This window comes from Zonotrichia albicollis, chromosome Z, assembly GCF_047830755.1.
Source record: "Zonotrichia albicollis isolate bZonAlb1 chromosome Z, bZonAlb1.hap1, whole genome shotgun sequence".
NCBI classification, from domain to species: domain Eukaryota; kingdom Metazoa; phylum Chordata; class Aves; order Passeriformes; family Passerellidae; genus Zonotrichia; species Zonotrichia albicollis.
Genome location: NC_133860.1, coordinates 72,097,853 through 72,113,843, shown reverse-complemented (window position 1 = coordinate 72,113,843; position 15,991 = coordinate 72,097,853). Strand labels below are relative to the sequence as shown.

The following is a 15,991-nucleotide window of genomic DNA, read 5'->3' as shown; positions in this document are numbered from 1 at the left end:
TAAGTTTTCTGGAAAGGCATAAAGACTGCAAAAAAGCTTTATTTACCTCCTAGGGATGTCAGCTCATAAAAACACATGAGAAACTGAGAAAGCTGGAGTTGTATAGATTCAAAATAAGATAGATGTATATAAAAGCATATCTGTAACAGAAAAACATACATCAAGCAGCTCCTGCCTGGCATTCTTCATAAGAACAAAGATGTAAAGAAGACAGTGAAATGCAGAACATTTTAAATTGATAAAAGGAAACAATATTTTAACAAAACTCCAGAAAGGCAGAAATTGTTGATAGAACATATCACTAGGAATTAGTATCTTAGCAGGTAACTTAGCAGGATGCCAAGATTAGGCATTACTATAATATTGGTTATGATTGCCTACATTTAAAAATCCTTCAGGTTTCAAAACTCAGTGCTCTACTCAGGAAAAAATCACAGTGTGCAAAGTTGCTTAAGCAAACCTAATTGGCTCCCTTGTGCATATGTATTTTGATACAATCTTCATGATTACCTACTACATTATGACTTGCTATTGCCTCAAATACTGGTAATTCCTAGTTTTGAAGTGTTAGCCTTTTCACCCCTAATAGCCCTTATAATTTCTTCTCTTTCTCCTACATTTAAAAATAAATTTTCAATGCAGGAACCCATACAGAGCTTCAGGATGTTTAAACTGTTAATTCCAGCAGATGAGTAGACAGTGTCTGAACTAATGACACAGCTGCCTCAGTGGGAGACTCTTTCACTGCTAAATCAATTAGCAAAGGAGGGACAGAAGGGACTGTCACTGAGTTTTGTAGCTTTTTCTATCACCAAACTAGGTAAAACCTCTAGATCTATAGTCAAGAGCATAAGAACATCTAGTCACTCCTTTCAGCTGAAGGAACACTTTTTCCTGTGTTGCAGCCCCCCTACCCTGTATCTCTCCATAGCTTTAGCACATTCTTTTGCCTGTCCTGGCTCCTATGAAGTTTTGTATTACTTCCTTATACTTCCTTCTGACAACTTGCCCCTTAGACCAATTTCAGTGCTCCCCATAGACCAATAAAAGTGTTGCTCTCTGGGTAAGGAAAAATTTGCAAGGATCCCTATCCAGTTCTGAAACTTTGGGGTTTTGCTTATACTGTGAGGTGGATGCAGACCCAAACATCTCCCCGAGGCTTTACTCTCAGGACACAGGCAGAGTCAAGGTGCCTGCACAGGAATGCCTGCTGGGATGACCATGCAGCTCAGGCCTAACATCACTCTTCCTGTAGCTGGGGTGGTATTCAGTGAACTTTCTTCTACCACAATAGCTGTGCTTTTCTAGATATCTATTGAAATACATGGTCCAGAAAAAGGCAGTAAAATGTAGACGAGGCAGTGAAATAATTTTCAATAAAACTGTGGATCCATGAATAACCTTCTCAACTACAGTCCAGCTGTAAGTCTTCATGTATTTCCCAACAAGTAAAACCTGTGATTTGCAAGAGATGTTAATTTACTCATATAGATGCCTAGATAATGAGAACTGTCAAGCTATTAGGCAGTTTTTTACTGAAGAGGCATCTAAAAACAAATAGCAATTCTCTGCTTTCATCACTGAGAAGTTTCATCAAGGTTGAGACACATGAAGCTAGATCCTGATCTTGTTTTAAGAAACAAAAAAAGCTTAGCAACTTAGCAGATTCAGCACAGAAAGAAAATCAAAGTCTAGCTCATGAAGTCGAATCACTGAACCATTGCTTAATTACATTTGTTTAAAGTAATAGGGAAAGAGTGGCACCTGCCTCCACAAGAAAGCAGGGAGGCTAAAAGGATAGATTATTAATGTAACACTTTGCTAAAGTGCTATCTGCTTTAGGCCAGCTAAATGGAATCAATTTGTCAGAGACTCTGACCTACTCATTAATATTTTCTTTCCATCAAATGGGAGAAACAACTCCCAGACACATTTTATTCCTCAGAGCATAAGGGGTATAATCCTAAGATACCACACTCACTCTTGTTCAGGCTGTATTTTAAAACAGATTAGAATAGTAGTACAGGCTTCTTTAGCGCTGAGATCACACTTACTTGGGGGTTAAATGTTAATGAGGCATAGCTGTTGAGCATTTACTCATTGGCACTCATAAGCAGATATGCTCTGTAAAGAAAGAAATCATCAAAAAGTGATTCATGTCTTGGTACTTTGTATACAGTCTCATTGATCACCCTCCTGAGATTGTAATAGTTCAGAAAAGTATTAAAAAAATCATAAAGTTTATGAATTCCTGAAGTTACTATCACTAGCACAGTTCAGACCTAGAAGATATTTTGCACCTAAGGTTCACCCAAAGAATAAATAAACAGTCCCTTTAAAAATCTTTCAAAGGAACACATTCAAGCTGATTCTGTACATCTTTGATGAAAGCAAGGAACATCAACTGGACATTGAATTATAGAACAGTTTGGGTTGGAAGGGACCTTGGAGATCATCTACCTCCAGTCCCCCCTCCATGGGCATGGATGCCACCCACCAGATCTGGTTGCTCAAGGGCCCACTAACCTGGCCTCAAACAGTTCCAGGGACAGGGTACTCAAAACTTGTCTGGGCAACCAGTGTCTCACCATTCTCACTGTGAAGAATTTCTCCCTAATATCTAATACTCCCGGTTTTGAGTTTAAAAGCTCTCCCACTTGTCCTATCACTATATACCTGTGCAAAATTCTATAAGCCTCCTTTTCATACTGTAAGCTCTCCTTGGATCCTTTCTTCTCTGTTGCAGTGTGTTGCAATTTCCTGTTTTACTTCCCAGTCCCTTCCCAGGTGTGGCCATACCTCTCTTCCCCTTCCCCCTCGCCCCCTTGCTGAGTGAGTTCTGTCAATCAGTTTTAACATTCCAGCAAGGCCATCGTGTGGTTGGTCAAGTTCAAAGGATGCAATCCAGGCCTGGGGGTCATTGGCCTGTCTAGGTGTCCTTTGTGCCCTGGGACCTTCCTCCTCCCACCTGGTTGGTGCTCACCTGCCCCTTCCCCTGTCCCTGAGCTTAAATTGAGCCAGGACCACATGGTCAGCATTCTGTTGGAGCTGTTACCAAGATTCAGACCTCTGTGACCATGGAATAAAACTCTGGATATTAACCCTCCGACAGAATCCGTCTCCTTTTCCTCTTCACCCTAGCCTGAGGCCCTTCCACCTGAGTTTCTACAAGGTAAACTGTGTTTCTACAAGTCTGGACTTGTTTCAGTGCCCAGCTGCAACATACAGCCAGCCAAAAGTGTCTCTGAGGTGAAATACCACAGTTGCCGCCTTTGGCCCAGCAGCAAGGGTCAGATCAGCCCAGGCACAATCTACCTGGTAATATTGGGATCATATTCCAATACTTCTCCAGCCTGAACAAACCCATCTCTCAGTCTGTCTTCACAGGAGAGGTTTCCCAGCCCTCTGGTAATCTTCGTGACCCTCTAACAGTTTTACACCCTACAACATTCTAACAGTTTTACATCTTTATTATGTCAGGGATTCCAGAGGTGGATGCAACACTCCACTGGGATCTCACCAGAGCAGAGTAGAGGGACAGAATCCCCTCCTTCAGCCTCCTGGCCGTGTTGCTTTGATGCAGCCCAGGATACATTTGGCTTTCTGGGCTGTGAGTGCACAGCGTTGGCTCAGGACCTATCAGGTTCTGTCATCCTCCAGAACCTCTGGGATTTTATCCTCAGGGCTGTTCTCAGTGACTTCTCACGTTCTGTACTTATGAGATGCCCTAATCCAGGTGCAGCACCTTGCACCATGATTCGTGGAATTTCATGAGATCGCTATAGGCCCATTCCCCTCTGGATGGATTCCCCTCCTTCTATTGTGTGAGCTGCATCTGGTTATTTTAAATTCCATTATCTAATATTTTCTTGGGCTACCCTCTTTAATATCTTTTACATGGCTTTGCACAAGAAACTGAGAATCTTTGGAATAGTTGATGATTCTGTTTAAAATCAGCAGCTGGATTTAAAGGGGGTAATTGTTGCAAGTACTATGATTCTCAATCCTCCTTCAAAGTGCTTAGTTCCTCAGAAGTCTTTTTTTATTTGAGAGAATTTTATTGATTTCATCTCACTCATATTAGTTTTTCTGCAAAGCTTCATTTATTCCCAAATGATTATGTCAACAATTGTCAACAATGTTAATCCAGGATAATCTAAGTGCAATGATTTCCACTCACATTTGGATATTGAAGAGAGATATATCCCTCCTGTGGTGGTATTGTATAGGCAAGTGGAATAATCCCTTTTTTAATCTGGACAGTGTAGTCATAATCACTTCTCACTAGAGATGTCAAATTAACTTCATTGCATTTATTACTGTATTCACCCTTTGCCTTCGGAGTTCCCCATTGTCTGCCATTTGAGGAAGAACTCAGATTTTAATAGAGGAATTGGCATGATGAACAACTAATACTGCTCAGTTCCTTTTCATGATAGAGAGGTGCCAACTGCTCAGTAGGAATGGTTTCCTATGGCTTCAGCCATCACTTTGGGCAGAGCTGATTGTGCAATCACACCACACCACCCCCTTTCCCTTGCAATCAGGTAAGGATCTTGACAAAAGCACCTCCATGCATTTCCATGGTCTTGTTCCCATATCCCTTATTTCTCAAAAGGAAGTTGAAAATGTGTTTAATTCATTAGAACATCTCCACTAAGTCTGGGCCTCATCGCCAAAGGACCTTTTGAATATAAGCTGACATATTTGGTGTAATTCCTATGATTTAAAGTACTTTACCTTTGAAGGAGGGAAACAACTTCCTTCCACCGCAGCTATTCTATTCCATTTTGTATTGCTATACTGAGACCTGGTGTCTTGGCAGTGTCCCAGGCATGCAGCATTATGAACCCTATCCTTTCTTCAAATTATTTTTAGCTTCTGTTTCTGATATATCCTGCTTTGTAGACTGCCATGGATATTACCCACTGAGCTATGTGTTGTGCTTAACTAGGTGTTGAGCATAGCTCATTCATCTACAGCATCAGGATAGTATTACCAGACACAGACACAGGAAATAAACTTACATTCTGTCTTCTGCTCAGCTTTCTGCTTCATCCCTCTTCAAGAAGATGCTCATTCCCACTGGTGACTAAAACCTGTTACATTCATTGGGAATTGCCCTTCTGAAAAATAAACTTTGCTTTTTGGACATTGATGTGGTGTAGTTCCTCCAAAAATTGACTGCCAATCCTGCATAAGGTTGAAAGTTTTAGAGTCAAATGTTTTGCTGTACACATCATTAAAAATTAGTTTCTTTAAGTTTTACAGGTGACTTTTCATAGCAAACTTATAAGAATAAATAACTGTTTGGACTTCAAGCAAGATCAGTTAATTATTTAACCTTATCACCACTAGAGTAAATAGTTACAGTATAAATCTACCATTTAATGCAATAGAATAAATTACAAAATAAACCAAGACATGCATTGTTCTGTTTGAGTGGTTCAGATGTTGCACACAGTATTTCAAGGTGCTGTAAAATTAGGAACTATGAATAATTTAAAAATTATTAATTAAACTCCTAGTTTAGACTAAATTATTAGTCTAAACTCTTTTGACTAAGTATGTTTATTTCTGGAAATTTAGGACAAATTCCAGAGTCAAAAAACTGAGAGTCAAAAAAAAAGAAGGAGTAGACTTGCAGCAAATCTACCAGAAGTTCTGAAGGATTATGGCAAAGGACCAGTAGGTAAATTGCAGAACGTAATGCATGTCACCGCAAAAGAAGCCACCAGCAGGTGCTAATGCTATTATTTCAGTGGCAGGTATACTCCCATGTGATTAAGCACCTGTTATAAATCATACTAGTTAGAGCCAATTATGTAGCTATAAATAAAAAAAAAAGGTAGGTAAACTGACCTGTTTGATGTATATCACAATAAGTTAACTTGTATAGTGATAACATTAGATGCAAGTAAATTCCATTTTTCTGGCATTTACTTCCAGCTACATGATTATTTAGAGCCAGATACTGCAAATATATTATTAAGATCACTCTGTCTGGGAAAGCCAGTGACTTGGACTGCTGGAATTAGGCTTGTTCTCATTTTTGTGCTGCTGATACTGAATGTGCCATAACTTTACAGGCCTCTGTTGTTCTATTGAAGCATTTTATTTTATAAATACCTTAAATAATACTTACTGAATTTTACACAAGAAACACCTTTCCCAAAAGAATGCAAAGAAGTCATTTGTTGACAATGTATTCATTTTCTCAGATGTTCTCTGATGCAAAAAATCTGTCATAGGAGCTTTCTGCAGAAAAAAGGTATTACAATACAATATTCATATTATATACTTCCCAACATAATTCCACACAATTTTTTCATTAATTTTCCAGATTTAATTAAACAGCTTAAGGTGATGGCCTTCTGTCATTTTACTTTAAAGCTGTTCAGTGACATATATGAATCTCAGAAGTGGGATGCCAATGCAACACCCTCCTCCCTAATCTAATTTCAGTGCAAATAGTAGGCAATTTCAGAGCAAACAGCAGGAAAACTGTGTAGATAAAGAATTTTGTCTTGTGTCCAGAATTGCCTAAGCTGATGAGCCTGTTCTAGGATAAGAAATATTCTTCTTTACTCTTTCTAAAGACCTGCAATACTGGGTAATTTAATTATGTTGAAACAGAGCTTAATTGTGTGAAATGTTGAGTTGTTGCATATTTACTGACCAATGACTGCACAGCAAGTCTGTTTTGTAAAGAAAAATGCACCATACCAAAATAGCCACATTGAAATTTTAGCTCGGTACTTTTTTGTTATTTCAAGTTATGGACATAATCAGGCCAGATGAAAACATCTTTTGCTTATAAATGTAGTTTCACAAAATGTTGGAATAGAGAAACAGTAGTAAGCCATTTTAAGGCAACTAGAATCAGATTTTTTAATTATTAGCACTGAAATTACAGTTACACAACAATTCAAAAGGGTCATATGAGAATTTTTTAGTTTTCTGTAATTCATACAAAAAATATTATTTCCTGATTAAATAGTTGTTGGCTGCTGCACAGCTGTCTGAATATCTCAAAGTTGCTCAGATATTGTGGCTGAAATTCTACTTTTGGTGAAAGACTTGGTGAATCACTTTCCCTTCTATGAGTCACTGAGAAACAACCCAAGAACATGGGAATGAGAGATTAAAGATGAGTTAGACAAAAAGTCCTCTCCCCTCCCTCTCTATCCCTTTCAGAGTGGATCATTTCCTCAAGAAAATATGAGGACAAAATACAAGTCCAGGCTTCTTTCTTAGCCTGATTTCACAACAGTAAGAAATCAATTTCTACCAGTTTCACCACTCTTTTGTGCATGCTTAAGACATATACATTATTCTTCCTCCTCTGCAGAAGATCAGAATCTAGGATATGAGTTTCCAAATAATCAGCACAAAGAAATAAACTAATATTAGAAAATATTCATTGAACTCATATAATTATGAAAGGCAATTTGGCAATGAAGTGAGTCCTGCCATCACTAAGCAACACAAACAGCTTGGTACCAAACAGCCTTTAAATGCAGTTTTCCTTTGCAAACCATGACAAAGGATAAGCCTGTCTTTTGGATGGGAGCAGATAACAGAAAACACATTTGGTTGGCAGCAAGATCTTAATGAACTGTTGAGTCATTTCAACTTATTTGCTCCTCCTTGACTATCTGAAGTCTAGCATAGACCTGTCACATCTGAAATCCTCAAAGTCTCCTATAAGTGTTTCTGGAATTCCCAATAACTCAGCCACAAACTTGCTAACAGGGTGCGATGCCATTGCTCGGGCTGACATACACTTGTAATTGTTGCTCACCTCAGCTCTAAAACACACATTTTCATGAGAATTGCAACTGTAGAGAACCTTTTTGCTGATATACAGGATTTTGTTTGTTGAAAGAAAACCGCTGTAAATACAAAAGTCTTTGACACAAAACCAGGAGGAGGGTGACCTGAAACTTGACCAACTTCATTGCCTTACTAAACATAATATATTCTGGCAAGGTTTACCATGCCTTGAATTTTGTGTGCAGTGTAGCTCTGTGTGTGTGCAATGCCAACTAACATATGTATCATAGAAAACAAAAGCCTCACCACCACTGGAAACGTGACAAAGTGTGTGTAGTAATCAGTGATGTGCAGTGTCATAAAGTTTCTAGATTTGGATATTTTCAATTGTATGCAGTGGATTCTCCTTATTAAACACTTCCAGTGTCCCTAAAAATTCCTTTTACATTCATCCTCCTACCTTCAAACATCAACTCATGCTGAAATTCTTCATGCAGCAGAGACATCAAAACATTTGAGAATTACTTAATCAATCAACAGTTAACTCTGAAGTTCAGGTTCTGAGAAGATATTTGTTTTCCTGTGAGACCAGTCTCTTTATCAGAAGCATTAAGGATACTGAAGAATACTCACTGTTGTACCTGTGACCTGTGCAAGGATCTGCACTCACTTGATCACAAGCACATCTTTGTCCACAATAAAATCTCAAGCATTGTGATGTACACATAGATGAGAAGAACTGAATATGTAGATAGAAATTTGGTTTGACATTCACTACTATAATTACCTGTTGCCCCTGAAATATGTTGACAGTGTCTCTGAGTGAATGAATGAACGAATGAATGAATGAAACGAATTAATACATGATGGACATACTTAGTGCCATCCAGAAAATTGAATCAGGAAATAAACATAAATCTCCTGTTTTCACAAGCCATCTCAACAAAAAAATCAATGTATCTGGAATAAGAACAGATCTCTCTTTCTATACTATAGTAAATCACAGTGCTTTGTAGTACCAGCCACTTTATTGTAATATCAGGCTATTTTAAACTATTTCTCTGTATTTTGAGCTGGCTAGCAAAACCTCTATTTTCTAAATTCTTACTGTAGTGGACATGTCCATCATTTGATAGACAATGCTAACTACCACTTTTAGGAGAGATGGATTCTCATTTTTTACAGCTACATTTTTTAAGTTGAAAATATTATTTTGCTATTACCCAGTATTATAAAAATGAAATGCATAAACAGTCACAAGATAGAAAGAAGGACAATGTTACCAACAGATACTATGCATACAACAGAACTTATTTCAAAATGTGAAGTAAGCTGTATGATGAAAGTACCAGTTACCTAGAAACTACTTCATCATTTGAGTAAAACAGAAATAGTAAAAAAAATCATTATTTTCATCTAAAATTTAAGGTGAGTAAAGCACAGGAGTTTGGAATTGCTAGATATAGTCAAAACTGTAGTCTGCTAAGATACTTGTGTATTTATTGTATTGCCAAAAGTCATAAGGCATTGGATTTTAACTGGAAACAGATAATCTGCAGCAGCTCTGACACCTATATCCAAACCAGTTACCACTTGCAATATTTCTAAAGCTAATATATAAATAAATCAAATAAATAAGATATATATATGACTTATAGGCTGACAGGTGCAGAAGGCTTGGTGTTTTTGACTTTATTACAGAAAGATGTAAAACTGCACCAGTCCATAGAAAAGAAAACAAAACAGTATTCCTATACTGCAGCAGTCCAAGAGAAATTCCACCAAAAGAAGTCAAACTTAATCTCAATTTAAGGTTGTTTCCTTAAAGCTGTAGTGGTCCTCAGAAATTTTCCAGAAATCAAAGACGACATGAGAAGTGAAAAAAAAGGAAAAGCAGGAAAAAAGTCTGGAATCAACTCTTTCAAAAACTTGTTTTCTGACTCTTGAAAGATATTCATATCATTTCTCCTGATATGTCAAAAAGCCCATGTTTACACATCTTTGTAATATGATTTCACTAACACAATATACCTGAGTGTATATATCTGAGCGTACTTCTCTAGTATATATATATGTATATATATAATTCTCTCTCTCTCTCTCTATATATATATATATAGAGAGAGAGATATATAATTCTCTCTCTATATATAATTCTCTCTCTATACATATACATCTGAGGGTAATTCTCAAGTAAGGTGTTGCTATTCAGCACTTACACCAGGGAACACATTCTGTGTTTTCCCCATCTCCATGACCAGGAAAGATCTCTGTAAGCTAATGAAAGAATGAGAGAACCATATTACAATTTTTCCTTTCTGTTTCCTTCCAAATTTCTTCTGGTTTTTTTTAGCTCATTCAGTCCCTTCTCAGAAGTAGTTTGTCAAACAACTCCTGTTACTTTTACATTTCTTGTTGGTCATTACAGCACCTGCTGCCCATCTGAAGGGCTCAGAGTTGCCCATTGTGCAGGACTAGTCTTCTACATGCTTCCTGGGCAGAGAAGCAGAGTGCTTAGGTTTCTTAATAGCAAGGTTTTTTCCTCCATCTAATAATCTTTATTTTTCCCATCTTCATATTTCTTTCTCTAAACTGAAGAATGTGAAAAAATTAAATAGGAGGAAAAATATTACTGAGTATTTTCCAGCTGAGGATGATTGCCTAGAAAGGGTATTCCTCTTAATATATTAGGGCAGATCATACATCTTCTAGGACCCTTTTCACCACTGTTAACTTCTCAATGAGTCCAGCCCTAGGTTGCCAAAACATACTTTTTAATGCATGCTTATGAATGGTTTCTAGTTGCCTAAAAAAGGTGCACTGTTCAATACAGTTCAATACTGTTCAATACTATCTTATTCCCTCAAAAACGGTTCCAGAACACCTGGTTCCTAAAGTGATGTTGCCTCCGGCTTGGTAAAGCTTAAAAAGAGTGGCCTAGAACTAAGTCTTGAACCCCTGCACTTCAAGGGCCCCCCTTACAGATGAAGATCCCTTGTGTTCAATTGCCAAAACCCCTCCATAACTGTGACTGCCATCACCTCACTTTCAAAGAATTAAGCAAGAGCTGGTGTTTCACTTTCCCAGGAGGCAAGAGGAGAGAAAATTCTCATCTTTTAGGAAACAGTTCCTCAGACATAGGGTTAGAGATGCACCAGTGAAGCAGATGCTCTGCATTCATTTTTTGCCTGTCAGAGGGGCTCCAGGTGGGAGCCAGAGCTCCTGTTGCAAAGCTAGGACTGTCTTTGTGAGCTGCTGCTGTATTACCCTGTGCTCCTGTAGAGGTGGTGTCAAGGTGGCAGCTTGTCCCTGTAAAGACTGGACAGTGACTGAGTGCTATGGGTGAGCAGGGCAATTGCCCTCTTTACCTTGCTCTTAATGCGCCTTGTGAAAAAGATGGACTCAAAGAGGAAATAAGAAAAATTATTTACAGATGACACTTAGAGGCCCGACACCTGTAAACCATACCCAGATGAGGAGAAGAATTCTGCTCCCTGAAAATGCCTGGGAGAGGGTTATGTCTTTCCTTTTTTGGGGAATACACTTTGTCTACCACTGGACACTGCAGAAGGAGAGTCATTGTCTCTGGTAACACATTTATGATTTATTGATGGTGTCATCTGCACAGTGGCACTCCAAGAAATCTTATCAGATCAAGCCCATTGAAAGGCTCAGCCATAATCAGGTTGTGATTGGATGTCCGATCAGGCAAGTTATTCACTACTCAGCCCTGCTAGTATGTAGGCCCTGGAGGCAAACCTAAGCATTTTTCAGGGCACTTACAATAATGAAAATTATTGTTTTGTTTTAAAAAACACATGAAAGGAGTCTATGCAATTAGGATAGCTGGGAAGTATATCCTTAAGATCCCTAAGTGCGTATTTTCTCACTTTTTTAAATTACAGCTTTTGGATAGCTGTGTATTAAACCATAATTTGGCATTTAAACATCAAGATCCAGGAATCTGAGTTCCTGACAACTGTTCTTTAGTGAAAAGAGTTACAGAAGGAATCAGAGAATTGTTGGGTTTGAAGGGACCTCTGGAGATCATCTAGGCCAACCCCCTTGCCAAGGCAGGGTCACCTAACACAGTTTTCTATCAGTCAACAAAAGTGTGACAAAGAGGCCAACAAAATTTGCTAGGCAACCAACAGAGTTGTGATAAATAGGTTATCTGATATCACCATCAGATTTAAAAAATTGCTCCTGTGTAAACTCAGTACCCTGGGTCCAACTATAGCAATTTCTCACAAATGCACCCAATGTTGACCTGAAGCCTCACAGGCAGTGGGACAGGGAATCATGTCTGCTCTAGTATTTGTTAACTTTTCTATTAAAAATTGCTTAATAACGTAAAAAAGGTGAAAACAATGCAACATAAAATATCAAGATATACCTGCCTGGTGTTGAAATGTGAAAAATACATCAAGAAATAGCTACTTTGCATTCTTTATTTTGTTTCCTCCTCAGTCAGATATCTTCAGCGTTTTTTGTTATTTTAAGTACACCTAGCTTGTGATTGTTTTTACTCCATAAAAAATAGAGCTTACTTTCTATTCCTTACATAAATATTTTGTGATCAAATTCCTCTGACATTCTTTTTTGTGTTACTGCTTACTAAAAAATATTTTGCTATTAATAACATTTTCACATAATAATGAAATTGCCCACTAAGTCCTACTGCTCTGTCCCTGCTGTTATCCTATGTATAAACCAGATGGGGAAGTTCTCTCTGGGCTCTCCTCCAAGAGTTATCTGTTCTCTTTCTTGTTGGCCAAGCATATCACCTTCAATTTATAACCACTGCCTGCTATCCCAAGGACATCAGGACTCTCCCTAAATTGTCTCTTTATTGAATTTCTGCCAATCCTCTGACAAGGCTGGGATCTGTGTCTCTGAGTATGTTATACTTGAGCAACCTTTATGCTACACTACAGCCACAGGATGTGCACCTGTTTTCACATACAAATAATGTTTAGAACTGATAAAGATGGGAACAGTTTACACTTGTGTGATTTTTTTTTTTTGAAAGTGGAATACGCTACATTTAAAAAGAGGAAAAAAAACCCCAGAATACCAGGTTTTATCAGAAATTAAAAATAAAACAAAACAAAACAACAAGGCACCAACATTGGCAGGGTCAGTTCAGTGTTGATTTTTGACAGAGTAATTAGGACATTCAGTTAGAGGTGTTTCACTCCCAAGGTTTGATTTTCACTACCAAGACCTCAGCACACTTGGGGTTTTTGAAAGAAACACTCCAAGAGATTCATGCCAAAGTTTGGATGGGTTAGCTTTTGCATGACTTAGTTTGCATGACTTAGACAAAGAATGAGAATCACAACATGACAGAGTATTTTAATATTAAGCAACACAAACTTTAACAAAACTTATCAATGTCCCTTTTTAATGGAGACCTCAAAGCGTTTTATCCTGTCAAGCAGTTGTTTTACTGGGGCAGAAGGAGCTGGCTCTGCTGACTAATTCATATGTATGACTGTGTCATGGTTTAGCACAAAGCCAGTGCCCCATGAGAATACCCTCTCCCTGGTGTCTGCTGTGAGATGTGACCAGGAATAAGCAAAGAAGGCTCCAGCTTAGAAAGAAAGAAAACTTTATTAACTAAACTACAAGAAAAGAAAAAAAAAAAACACAAGGAAATTGAAAACCTTACAAAAGCATTTTCCTCCTCCTTCCCCACCAAATTTTCCAATGCAATACATTCCCCCACATCACCAACTCTCAGTCTGGCACCACCCTTTAGAATACTCAATCTTCAGTTCATGAGGAAGAGAGAAGTCCTTCTTGCACCATAGGCTTCCCCTGGAAACACCATTGTAACCTCGTGTGCTTCCATGTCACTCAGCACTGCATGGAAAGTCCTTTGCCATGGAGACACCTTCCTTCCATGCCCAGTGCTCTCACCACTGTGCATGGACCAGAGCTGCTTCTAGGGCTGTCTTTCAAGGATGCCTTGTCTCACTCCAAAAAGGGCACATCTGTCCCTCCCAAATTTTTTGCACCCCCTAGGGCCGAGGGGTCCCCACACTGAACCCTCCTGGGTCTGAGGCACTGCCTCCCCCTAAATGCAGTCTCTGTGTCACAGGGAAAAAAATGGTTCAGTCTATGGCCACACAAGAAAAGTCCAGCCAAAAGGCCATTCCGTCATCTGTCCCCACACTCAGCCAGTCTTCTCCACTTCCCTCGGGCCTAGTCCTTGTTTATCTCATCTCTTATCACTCTTCTTGTTCAGCTCCAGGAGGATCAGCATTTGGCAAGGTCTCAATCATGTAAAAAAAGGGTTAAAAATTTCAGTCTCTGTCGGTCCCAGAGCACTGGAACTCCCACGCTGCCCTGCCGGGCACCTTCTTCTCTCTCCTGAGTTGAGGGAATGGCTGCCCGATGTCTCTTGGTGCTCCTCCACCCTTCCATCCTCAAGGGCCTCCTCACCTCCCATCTCTGTCCAGGCCCAGGCCTACCGCAGGGCTGCCCCTCCCCTGCCCAGCAGCAGCAGCTGAACTGGGCAGGGAGATCCAACCTCTTTCCCTCGAAGCCCCAAGAGAAACTCCCAGGGTCCAAGCTCTGCTTTTAACTCCTGTGTGTTCTCAGAGGTGTGTCCAAACCTCACTGGCCACATCAGGTGCCAATATCAGAATCTGAGCACCCATTGGTTTAACTACAGCATCCCAGAATTCCTACTTCCTCATCAAACCTGCACATACTGAAAGAAGCTTTTCCTGACTTTGATAAGTGGGGTCTGAAACCAAGGCATTGTGGTAAAGAGAAGGATGATCTGGCTGGTTTGACCAGACCAGGTGCACTGGTGTTTTTGCAGATTAGGCAATTTGCTGTTCTCCGTCCCATTAGATGCTGTGGTCTTTGGCAGCTCAGTCTGAGGGGTCTGTGAAAGGAAGGCGGGAAGAGAAGGAAGGAGAGGAAGGCAGGAGATGGAGGCATTTCATGTGTCTCCAGAGGGTTCCCTCTGCTGTGCAGGCTGCCTGCTTCATACCCTCAGCAGCAGGAGACATCAGATGGCAAAATGATGATGATATCCACAGCAGCAGCTGCTGTTGGTGTGCCTAAGTGACAGGGACTACACTGGTGAAAGGGACCAGGGGCACAGCCTCTACCTCTCCTTTCCACCAACATCTCTGATCGCAAAACCACAGAATCAACTAGGTTGAAAAAAGGACCACCTAATGATCTGCTGTGAGCTCTGTTGTCTTTTTTACAGGTATCTGGAAGACAGAGAGAATGGAATTACTTGTAGACTCCTTTCTTTATGCACTGGATTTAAATTCAGAAAAGTAGTATATCATATTTCCAGTCTCACATATCTTCTTTCCCAAAACAGTAGTTTTACAACTCTAGGTCTACAACACCAAACTATTGTTAGGTTTAGTTTAATTTCTACCTCTTTCTTGCATTTTTTGCATTAGCATTTTGGTTATACTCATTGCAGTATTTTATGTCATTCTATTTTAAGAAAATAAATTTGTTATTTAATTTGTAATCACATCATGTTAGAAAAGAGATGAACTTAGAATTATGGACTACTATCAGCAAGATAAATGTGAAATGTTAGCAGTTGCCATTAATCCTATATGCCATGGGAAATCGTATGGCAGGTAAAAAGGAGCCTTATGAAAATGAGTTTTACTAAGAAATCTCTGGGTTTGCAGAATAAATATGCTGTGTATTACCAACCACCAATTCTGCAATTGTATCATTGTCTGTTTGTGCTTTGGCCTTCATATCAGCTTTTTTTCCCCTTGCTTACTCTCCCAAAATTAAATCCTTTAACTGTCATCAAACATCCATCATGAAACAGAGATCAGAAATCTGGCATGAAATTCCAAACAGTTTCAGTAAATTGGCAAACAACTTATTTTGTAATCATTCCTAGAGCATTGTCTCATAACAGACAACAGCTGAGCTTGCTGCATTTTTAAACTGTTGTGCATGATGTCTTGGTTTAGGTGCCTGCTAGCATACGATCTGAAAACACAGCAGTTCAATGTGCCTGTTTTCTGCATTCAGCTCCACAGCATTTGGTGTAAGTGATAAAGGCTCAGTTTTGAAGACTAAACAATATAGACTGGAGTCTAGAAAATCTTTTCACCTAAGATTTGTCTTCTTTCAGTAACTCTTAAGTTTAATTTGTATTCTGAAGTGAACCACAATAGCCTAATCATTGGATAAACACATTGGTTTG

At 39.1% G+C, this 15,991-nt stretch overlaps 1 long non-coding RNA gene across 1 annotated transcript in view; it reads right to left on the bottom strand.

Moving 5' to 3' along the window:
• Positions 1-1,903: 1,903 nt before the first annotated feature.
• LOC113460060 (uncharacterized) overlaps positions 1,904-15,991 on the bottom strand; it is a 198,728-nt gene continuing 184,640 nt past the window's right edge. The window contains exons 4-6 of the long non-coding RNA XR_012577984.1: positions 6,146-6,258; positions 5,028-5,193; positions 1,904-2,124 (exon numbers count right to left, since the gene is read on the bottom strand). This is a non-coding gene — a long non-coding RNA (uncharacterized LOC113460060). The remainder of the gene's footprint in view (positions 2,125-5,027; positions 5,194-6,145; positions 6,259-15,991) is intronic.